Raw genomic sequence first — 10,747 nt, forward strand, 5'->3', positions numbered from 1 at the left:
AACAAGTAGGCTAGTAAAAACTGGGGAAGGGCAGATATAGTGCAGTGTGCTTTATTGCGTAACACGGTCGCCTACTGCTTTATTCATGTTTGCCTGGAGCTCCTGGGATAGCTGCTCGGTTACAGTCTGTTTCCGGCTATATTTGTCTTTCCATTCAGAAACAGCACGGTGGCGCGACATACGTGATTCAGGATGGCAGTATGTGTCGCCAAATATGTAAAGTTAGTGCGGGTTGAAGCTTAATCTACAAGAAAATAGAGCCACACTCCAAGCCCCCCCTCCTCCTCTCAGTGAGTGAAACAGAGGAATGACCCATATAAGGCTGAATTGAAGAAAAAAAAAAACACTGATCATGATGACGTCAAAAAATTCTCCTGATCTGGATGCGTCAATGGCTGGTTATGTGCGTAATGATGAAACGCCGGAGCCAACTGGATACTGAGGTGTGTGTATGGGAGTCTGTAAACTGACAGCAGGTAGCCTGACTTCTGCTTCCTGAGGGGAATATGGGATTTTGCTCCTCCTGCTCGACAGGAAGAGGAGGAAGTTGTGAGCAGGTCAGAAGTACTCACAGTAAACAGAGAAAGTCAAGTCAAACTCATATAGTCTGGATAAGTAATGGTTACAACGCCATTCAGTCCACCCCTGTCTTTTCCTCTGTCTTCATATTCACGTTGGGAGGTGAACTTATTAGTGTAGTATTTTGAACAGTTAACATTTCACTGCTTATTGATAAAATAAGAACTGAAATTTGATTGGTTGTAAATATGTAGAGGGATGATAGACCACTATTTAAAGCTGCTGTTGGTAGGAATGGTATCAAACGTTACTTTTCTCCTGCTAGGCTCAGAAAAAAGGTTATACTACCCATCGGTGCTCATCTGTAAGTGAAGTAATTTGAGACTATTACAAAGTCTCTGCATTTTCCAAGGCCTTTGTATCACGCAATGTTATTATTCCCCTCGTTCCCGTTATCACAAACCAATCAGAGCTACTCTCCGACCCTCTGTCCTGCTTGGTCTAGTAGTGGCCCCACTATGTCGTCCTGATGGCTGGGAAGCCGGCAATACTTCCTCATCGAACGCACACAAGATATCACGACTACCAACAACAGTGTAAGGGCCATATTCATGTTCTTGGGTCAAGCTGTGAACCACATTTATTATTGTGCCACTGGGTGTCGTTGTTTTGTTGATTAAGGGCACAGGTATATAGGTACGTCACTGCCAAGGAATCAGATGTGTGTCTTGACCCGGAAGGGCATATGGTTTTTGACCGCTGTAACGGAGAACTGCGGCTGAATTCTTTGTCTAATGAATGAAACTTGTGGATGCTGTTATCACTTCGTATGGTGCCGCAAATAAATTGATTGTTTTGTGCTGCAAACCAGAGTTACGCCTAAGAATTGTTATTTAAAATCTACAGCAAACGGTATCGTATCGACAAACATATGACAGTACAGCATGTCAGCCAAGTCAGTAAGTAAACAAAACACATCGGCAGCTTTAGTACTTGACTAAGCTTCTATAAACAGCTTTAAGTCCTATCTAACATAACTATAATTTTTACCTTAGAGCTTGTCATGTAATTATATCAAACCGTAATATTAGCTCCAGCTTCTCCCTAGCAAACAGTTATGCATTAATTTGCTAATGCAAATGTTCGTTGTTGGAGCTTCCAGGTTTTCAACAAGCATGTTGTTTCATTTTCTGATTGTTCATAAAGTAGTGACATGATAATAATTTTAATGGTACACTAAATTCGTATGACATAGCACTCAAAACACAGGATTATGACAATTTAAAAGCATTTGAATTTCCCTCTGAGCACTAGGTAAATGCCCCCTGTGTGAATATGGTTAATTTGTTAGTCATATCACTAGTGCCAGAAGTAAAGGCTTACTGTATATGTCCAGTAATGAAAACATGTTGAAAACTACCTCCCCCCACGGCCTTATATCCTTTTTTTTCCTTCAGATCCCACAGTGCTGGCTCAGCAACCAAAGCACCTCAGCAGCAAGGTCAATTACCATACCCTCTGCGGGTCAATTATGCCACCAGAAGCAATGATTTGACTACTGCCACTGTGGAAAAAGAATCAAATCAGGTAACAACCTCACGCGACCTGTCCCTCAAGTAACCTCTAGCTTACGGATTGTGCCCAGAGGCAGGGATGAGTAGATTCTGTGTTCTGTGCAGTTGTTTTCTTTTCATTATTTGAGGGAGTCTTGCCTTAAGTGCTATAAAGGCATATTGATATAAATAGATGTAGCAGAGCTGGCTGCCTAAACCTCCTCGGCTCAGATATCTCCCTGTAGGATAAGGAGGGTTCCCTGTCTGTTGATATTAGGTTTCTTGCAGAACAGACACAGGCTTGGACCTGAACTTTGACTCACTGATAACAAACAACTGCTGCAGAATAACAACATTATGAGTGTGCTACTGTATGTTGAATTTAAAGTTTCTCGCTGCTTAACCCGTGATAAATGGTATAGAGGGCTCCTGAAAAAGCTTCATATCATCCCATTACCTGACTCCAGCAAGATAAAGAGGGGGTAGTGTGAAGCAAAAGCAGTGGCTGAAGGATCACACTTATTTTTGCATAATCCATGAAGCATGAAAAATGCAAATCAGCCGTCTATAAAATACCAATAAGGTGGGCGATTGTCCCATAAACTGTGCTGTTTACAAACCCAGTCTGCTTGGGTCTGTGATGCGTCTTTATCCCTTTCTTAGGTAACTACATGAATATTTATTACCCTGCGATTTACACAGCAGGGTGCATTAATTTACAAGTTAATTAAATGGCCAGCTGATCTTGATTTACAAGCCTTTAAATGGGCTTTCTCATCGTCTCCTGGTATGCACCCATTAGGCTTTTATAGGTTTATTTATTTAGGGATGGATAGGGGTGTTCCTTAAAGGGTGAACAGTTGCTAAAAAGACTGGTCCCTCTTGCTTTCTAGATTTATTTTCTTTCCTAGTAAAATATATGTAATGCTAGAATCTTTTATGTAAGCAAATAATCAAATGGTGTTAAATAAGCAGAGTATAGTAGATTGTCTAAGTTCACTCAGTAGCTTGTCGCTTTGAACACTTAATCTCATTTAGGCTCTTAATGCTGGCCTTTAAATACAAACAGCCTCGCTTGCCCCGTTTGCTGAGTCACAAGCACATAATGCCTCAGTCACCCACTGCACTGTCACTGTGTGCGACGATTAGTTTCATAAGCTTTCATAAAGCAGATTAGAATAGCCGATTTGATGAGATAAGATTAGGGACAAGCTGGAGGGGGGTAAAGATTAGGCTCCACTCGCTGCTACATGTAAGGCCCGATCAAAAGAACAGCACAAACATGTATTGTCGGGGACCAAACATCACACACACTCTTCATCCAACCTCTCCTTCATCTCATTAGTCCAAGGCAAAACAGATTACAGTTGACGCTTGGGGTGTCCAGTCCGGTATTGTTGTAGCACTGTTGTTTTGTTGTTTTTGATAGGAATATTATCCTGTTGTAATTAATTGTCTAAGCAGGGGATATTGTGTGTTTTTCTTGTCAGGTTTTTTTTTTGTAAGGGTTGTATGGATTAACCTTTGATGCAGTGGCAACTTATTCATTCTAACGGTCCATCCGCTCTAAGAACATAAATAACATGTTTTTGTCAACTTAAAGCTGGGGTTTGTAATCAGATTTAGATTCACTTTTTGTCATACTGGTTAAAATGATCTTTATGTCCTGATGGCAATCATTATATGATGTGTTCCTAAAAAAGAGTGAAAAAAAACTGCTATCTACAGCCGGAGTAAACCTGGGAAAACACCAACCAATCACCGTTTTTTGGCTCCCCAAATTTTAAACCAATCAAATCCCGTCCAGCCGTTCTGCCCTCCTCCTGCGCGTACATTTCCCCGGTGTGCACTCCTCTGAGTCCCGTCTCCTGCCTCTACTTCCCCTGACTCTATTTACTGCCCCTCTCGCTCGTCCTCGGGCCTGTCCCCTCTGACCTGATGAGGTGCTTTGCTCAGGACTGCAGTCCGGATCAGAGTCTAAAAAGCTCTCACCAACAAGCAGAATAATTAATGACGTTCAGTAAGTCCTACAGAAAATATATATTTATTGTAGCGTCCATCCAGAAGCTGTAGGGATGACGAGCCGATTCGTGAACACGTTGAGTTTTAATAACTGGTCACTGTCGGCCGTGATCACGCCAACCAACAAAACAACAATCAATGTTTGAATGAATAAAAAACTTCTCCTCTCCTCTCTCCCACTTGCACACTCTACACCTCTCCTGATGCCTTCACTAACCGTCAACACTGTAGGAATTAAGAGCATCTACACTGAACACGTTTAACAAACAGTAGAGCTGTTACAGGACCGGTTTTGAATCAGTCACGATCATATGGTCGAGAATCAGCGGCGCTCGTGCATGTGAGCGGGGGGCGTCGTTTTGGAGGAGCTCCGAGGGAGGAGGGGAGGGGTTAGACGGAGTCATGAGGAAATGTTACATTCAAATTCATGCTGGTTTTCCGAGACTACCAACCCTAGCTTTAAAGGAGCAATATGTAAGATATCTACAGAATAAATCATAATCATCATAATTATATCATCAGACATTATGGAAATATGCTTTGTTAAAATACTGGCTTCTCCGACAACAATGCAGCAGCCAGCATGTCGCCCTCCAAAGTTTCACCTCCAGGCGGTTTTAAGGCACCCCCATCCAGCCAATTGGACGCCCCTCGGGTAGCTAGATATGAAACCATTCATCACGACAAAGCAACAGGTGTAGCAGTGATGGAAGCGGTCAAGCGAGCTAGTTCAGAGATAGCAGTAACTGATTCTCCCCGGCCTAAAACAGCTGCGCAATTTTTCTAGAAAGATGTTATATTCCTGTTTTAAAATGTTCCATTTTAATTTCTAAATCTTTAAGAATTCACATAGACAACATTTTCCCCAAATCACGATATCAAGAAGTAAAAAAAAAAAAAAAAAGAGGCAAGCAAACTGACAAAAATACATTTATAGGCGACGTTTCAGGAACATTGCCTTGATGTATTTGCAGGAGGTTGTTTCCAGTTTTTGATGAATCCTTTCCTCTCTTTCAACCCTGTTATATGACACAGACCTGTGAAGTCTTTTTCTAAAGTTTTAATTACCAACAAAAGTGCAACATATAAATGCTAAGAAAGCTGCCAGCAGCCTGTTGAAGTATTGTCTAAATATTTGATTTTGACACAAGTTTAGGACTTTGTGTTGGCACCTGGGGGGCGGCCAATCAGGTTGTTTTTTTTTACAATGTTTTAATATTTATAATTATTTTGTTAGATCCTGTATGCAGTCTAACTGTGTATCCAATGAATTAGTTAAAATTGTTGTACATATCGGTTTTAATGGGGTCAAACGATAAGAAAAACTATGCATTAAAAAGACCAAACTTAGAAGTTATAAATGATATTTAAATACATAGTACAGTTTATGGACCCCAAATGCAACCATTTGAACCACCCTGTGTGGAGTACATGGCTGGATTTCAATCAGAGACATCCCCCTATCCTGTTTCTTATTACAAAGAGGAAGCACTGATGGAGGATACTGAAGTTATTCCTCTTTCAAACATATTTCTTGACCAGCCGTGTAATGTCTTCCACCCATCTTGTAACCAGGTAATGATAATGGAGGCTGTTTTCAGAGCTCTTGAGCACATACCGTATAGATCGCTCCGTTCAATCTCATGTTGTCACCCGTAATTGACTCAATGCTCTAATCAATACAGCAAACGTGAAATTGAAATTTCTCTACTAGTTAATTTTTGCGCTGATTGATCACAAGCAGGCAGAGCGGGAGGAAGACGGCATGTGCCGATGGAGATCTTTGTATTATTGGACATGACTGCATGCGCCCGTATTGAGCCAAAGCACGAGTGATTACAGTTTTGATTACTTCAGTTAACCAATTTATTGGGATAGACGTAATCTAAGTTTGATTAATCTGCAAATTGGAGACAGGGTCTGCAGTGTTGCGTAAAATGGCACTAGAAAGTCAATTATAATGGTTGCTATGTTGTGTTCAGGGCCCCACATACATCAGATAATAATTGTTAAAAATAAGGTCATACACCAAGTCAGAACTCTTATAATTTTTTTTACCATAGCTTTTGTTCATTTTGTCTCATTGAACTAATTTTTAACTATTGATTACACATTTTATTATTTTTATATTTTGATTTTTATCTCATGCTATTTGATCTTTTTTGTAACTTTTGTTCCTTTTTTTTGGTCTTTTTTTTCCCCCTTTGTGAAGCCCGCTGATCATAATGTTTCTATGACGCGTGCTATAAAAATAAAGCTTGTAAAGTAATGGTTGTGCTTGTTTTCATAAAGAACTGTGGCGCAGCAGAGCCACATGACATCTTCTGGAGACCTCTCTGTACTGTGTAAATATCCCTTTTGACTGTCATCCCCACCTTATCTCCACATAATGTTACCACCTCTTTGTAATAATTTGTTGCACAGGCACTCCAAATGCCTGGGGTTTTCTCATTTCACAGGTCACTGAGACAGATATTTATTTGATATGCTCATTAGAAAGGACAGGAGGCATTGGGCACAGCATGCTCATATGACCAGAAGAGAAACCAATGATAATATGTTTATGTAGGGCGAAGACATACACAGACAACATATTTATTCATGAGCATGTCTGGATGCACACCGAGAAATGATACAGCAGCCTGCCATCTGAAATATTAGCTCTCTGTAGCTGTGATTAAAACACTGAATGCAGATGATATTCAGGCTCCATAATACCACCATCAGTCATTTGTCATAATTATGCAGTCATGTGATTTCTTATAAATGGCATTGATTCATGAGTATCCTCTCTGGTTTGGTCAGAACATGAATGTGACAGAAAGAAAGAAAGCGTACAACCTGAGTTTTTGAAGCATCTTAAAAACAACAGTTTACAAATGACACTATCCTAGACTTCTTTGTGTGGAAGACTGGCAGCCTATTTATGACAGTGGTAATTATAGGCAATGTTTGTATCATAGCAGTGGTAGTTGTATTTTAGTAGACTGCTGCAGTGATCATCAATGCGTAGATGTTGTTTCCTCTGAGTTAATCACACACTCCACACAGCGGAAGGAAGATTAAAGGAAGGTGGGCGGCATCTGCAGTATTTAAATTGGGACCGATCTAAGTAGGAGTGTGTGGGAAGTTACCCATTCCAGCATGTGTGTGTGTGTGTGTGTGTGTGTGTGTGTGTGTGTCTGTGTGTGTGTGTGTGTGTGTGTGTGTTTAGGCGTGCATTGATTTTTACTGTGACTTAGCCTCAACTGACCTGCTGATCTAATATTCCTTCCCTCCTCCGAAACACACTCATTCTGTCCTTCTCTTGTTCTATTTTTCTCACACAAACAGGAAATGCTGTAGTACTCATCACATATTGTGCTTTTCTACGCCGATAATAGACCGATTTATGCAAAAGGAGGTCAAATGAGGTAAAGAAAACAACGAACAGACTATTTAATAAATGGACACACTTTCTCCCTGATTCTCCACTTTATGCTAGATTTTCTTGTTAAATATGTTCTCTGAGTTGAAAGTCATAAACAGATTAATAACAAAATAACAAGTGGAGGCGTGACAAACAGCACTGGAATGTATTCTTTTCTTGACAACATAAGACTCTTTGGCCTGAAGTTTCAGTCCCAAGAGACCTGGCCCTATAAACACTGACAACTCAACGGATATTTTTATTATGTTATTGCAGTTTAAATCTGTGAGTTGCCAACAATTAGAGCATTCAGAATCTGCACTTTAGAAGCACCCTGGGTGTTTAGATCAGGTTACAAGAGGACAGATTTGAATGCAGCTTGGATTCCATCCTTAAAGTATACAGGAATGGGTTCAAGGATGCTGCTGAAAAGGGTTGACCCAGGTCAGCCACACTCCATCCTCCCACATATATTTGATGGTATTTCAGTCACCAAGTGAAGCATTACTTAAAGGGACTGTGAGGAGTTTTTAACTGATTTTAGCTGAAGTGTTATAAACCGCAGTTCATTGAGTGTCTGCTTGAGGCTGGCTGCAGAAACACAGGAAAACCACATACACACCAATTCAAAAAAGACGATCTTTGCAGCATTAATAAACATGTTTACAGCTTGGATCGGCCCACACTGTGTACGGGGGGTACATTTTTTTATAACACAACAGTTCAGAAGATATTAAGATTACGAGTTTTGCCCAAATAGGATTCAAGATTCAATGATTTGTAAATTTTCACTGTATATACAAGACATACAGGAAAAACGAGATGATGTTTCTCTCTTCCAGTTTTTAAATATCTAAAATCTAAATGTGACTGACTTGACTGACTTGACTGACAGGAGGGAACACTGTAGCTGTTGGCTAGGAGGCTCAAAGCCCGCCTCTTTACCTCACACTAGCTCAGTGGTTCCCAAACCTTTTCTGCCAGACCCCCCCTATTGTCAAGTTATTGCAGCTGACAACATGCCACTTTCTGTTATAGCTGTTTCAAAGTAAAGTTTTTTGGACTAAGTAACATGAGGGGACTTTAAGTTTTTTCAGAAATGAAATGTTTTTCATTGAAGTAGCTTAACTACGATTAGCAGCGGCCGTCTGGAGTGATTATATCTACAGCTGTTCATTTGGCGGAGTCCTGTGGACACGCTACATTCAAATTCATGCTAGTTTTCCATGACTACCAACCCTAGCTTTAATGGTAATGTATTTATGTAGCTTCATGTCTGTTCATTTCCTCATCCTGCAAAATGTTGTCTTGAACAAAGAAAATTTGTTTTAAAAAAGAAGAACTCTATTCCATTAAGTTGCTTTGCAACAAATACATCTTTACAGCGATGGGTGATGGTGCTCATGGGATATGCAGTCTTCTTCCTGGAATAACACTACCGATTTCTACCAAAGGGGTCACCAGGATCAACACAACATGAAAGTTTCTCACAGTGCCTTTAAGGATGTTCCTTCTTTAGAGTACTTTGTGTGAAAGAGAGAAAAGTACATCAGTCAATCCTTTGTATTTTTTAGCCCTCTGCCCTGTTGGCCAATAAACTACTAACATAAATATGATTAAACCCATTTTTTTTTTAGTCTAACTGTTGGCATTGTATTCCCAGAACCCTTTATAAAAACTGACCCAACAAGCCTCCCCCTGTGCTACATGCAGAGTCGCCACGGGTAGTAAGTGATTATACCCTATAGAGTATATCTGAGTTTAAAAACAAACATTCCCCAACTTATTAATGTGTCTCCTGACATTACATAAAAGTAAACACACTGTTTTTATTTTCCGTTTGGAACATTTGTGTGTTTTAAGCACATAAAAGACAAAGTCCATTTAAAACTTCTTAGCTAAAAGGTTAAAAGCAGATGTGTATCTTTTCCTCTTCAGCGTCAACTGCCCCAGTTTCCCATAGATAAAATCAAGTGGGAACAGGGAGGCGAAATCCAATTACCAGTGGTCACTTGAGACACATTTGATATGCATTCGCCTTACAGAAGTGAACTATAAACCACTTTAACTGACTGTGGAAAAAACAGAAGAAGAAAAAAATACATAGGTTCAGGACGCAAGATCTGAAGGATCCACAAAGGAAACACTCATTCAGGTTTCACTGTTGTCTAAATATGGGAGACGATATTTCATTACTTCATTACTACTTCTTTAGCATATGCTACTTTACTAATAAGACTACTCAGACATGATAGAGTATGGAATATTCCGGTGCTATCACAGTGCTCCACTTAGATGACATGCCTGAGCAGCTGCTTTGTGTGATAGCCTCCAGTATATCACAGACTGAAAGTTACTTTTAAGGTCAGGGTTTAAACCTCATTAACCAGATGCTCTGGGATGACTGTTGAGGGCCTAAATGTGTTACAACCTCCCATTCATTTCCTGAGACACTGGCCCAAAAAAAGAAACCTTCTTTACTATCATGGGAAAAGGTCCAGCTGTAATGCACACCCCGCCCAAAAGACTCTATTTATAGCCAGAATTTGGTCTGTACTGCCTGATAACATTTGGAAAATCTTGATGAACCATATGATTGAATGAATTTATCCCATTCATGTGTCATTTTTTCCAGTCCTATTCATGTTTCATTCATCTTTCCAGGATGTCGGCCACGGCTGCCAGCAGTGCTTCTGTCTTGTGCACAGGCTCTGTTGACCCAAAAAGCATAAGAGGCATCCAGTGAGAAACTCTAAAGGAACCAGTTGGGTGCCAGCTTTGATATGGTATCTCAGTATCCTTAACCCAACCGCCGCAGTAAAGCATTATCACACATGAGAGAGTTCTGTTATACTGAATATTAACATGACTGTGGCCTTGAGCTGAAAATAATCACAGCCATTTGATAGAGATAGACCGATTAATCATTTGGCTGATTAATCAGGCCAATTAAAGGCGTTTTAGAAACATTGGCCGAAGCCTGCGCTCGCAAGGCTGACTAAAATAATACACAAATAATTACTGCAGCCATTGCAGGCAGCCTCGTCAGTGCCGCTGCTGTGAAGTAATGTTTTTTTAATTATTATTATTTTTATTTTATTTGTAACTTTTTTAATGTAACAACAAGACAAAACAAATACAATCAAACAGGGGCTCAGACATGCAAAATTAAATTAAATAAAATTAATAATATGAAAAATAAAATGAATAAAATAAAATGATAAATTGATTAATAGAAAACACG

At 39.9% G+C, this 10,747-nt stretch overlaps 1 long non-coding RNA gene across 1 annotated transcript; it reads left to right on the forward strand.

Annotated features, from left to right (window-relative positions):
- Positions 1-287: 287 nt before the first annotated feature.
- On the forward strand, positions 288-10,231 carry LOC117819880. The gene is made up of 3 exons (XR_004632650.1): positions 288-443; positions 1,977-2,106; positions 10,168-10,231. It is a non-coding gene; the product is annotated as an uncharacterized LOC117819880 (long non-coding RNA).
- The last annotated feature ends 516 nt before the right edge of the window (positions 10,232-10,747 follow it).

The sequence above is a fragment of the Notolabrus celidotus genome, chromosome 10 (genome assembly GCF_009762535.1).
Source record: "Notolabrus celidotus isolate fNotCel1 chromosome 10, fNotCel1.pri, whole genome shotgun sequence".
Taxonomy (NCBI): domain Eukaryota; kingdom Metazoa; phylum Chordata; class Actinopteri; order Labriformes; family Labridae; genus Notolabrus; species Notolabrus celidotus.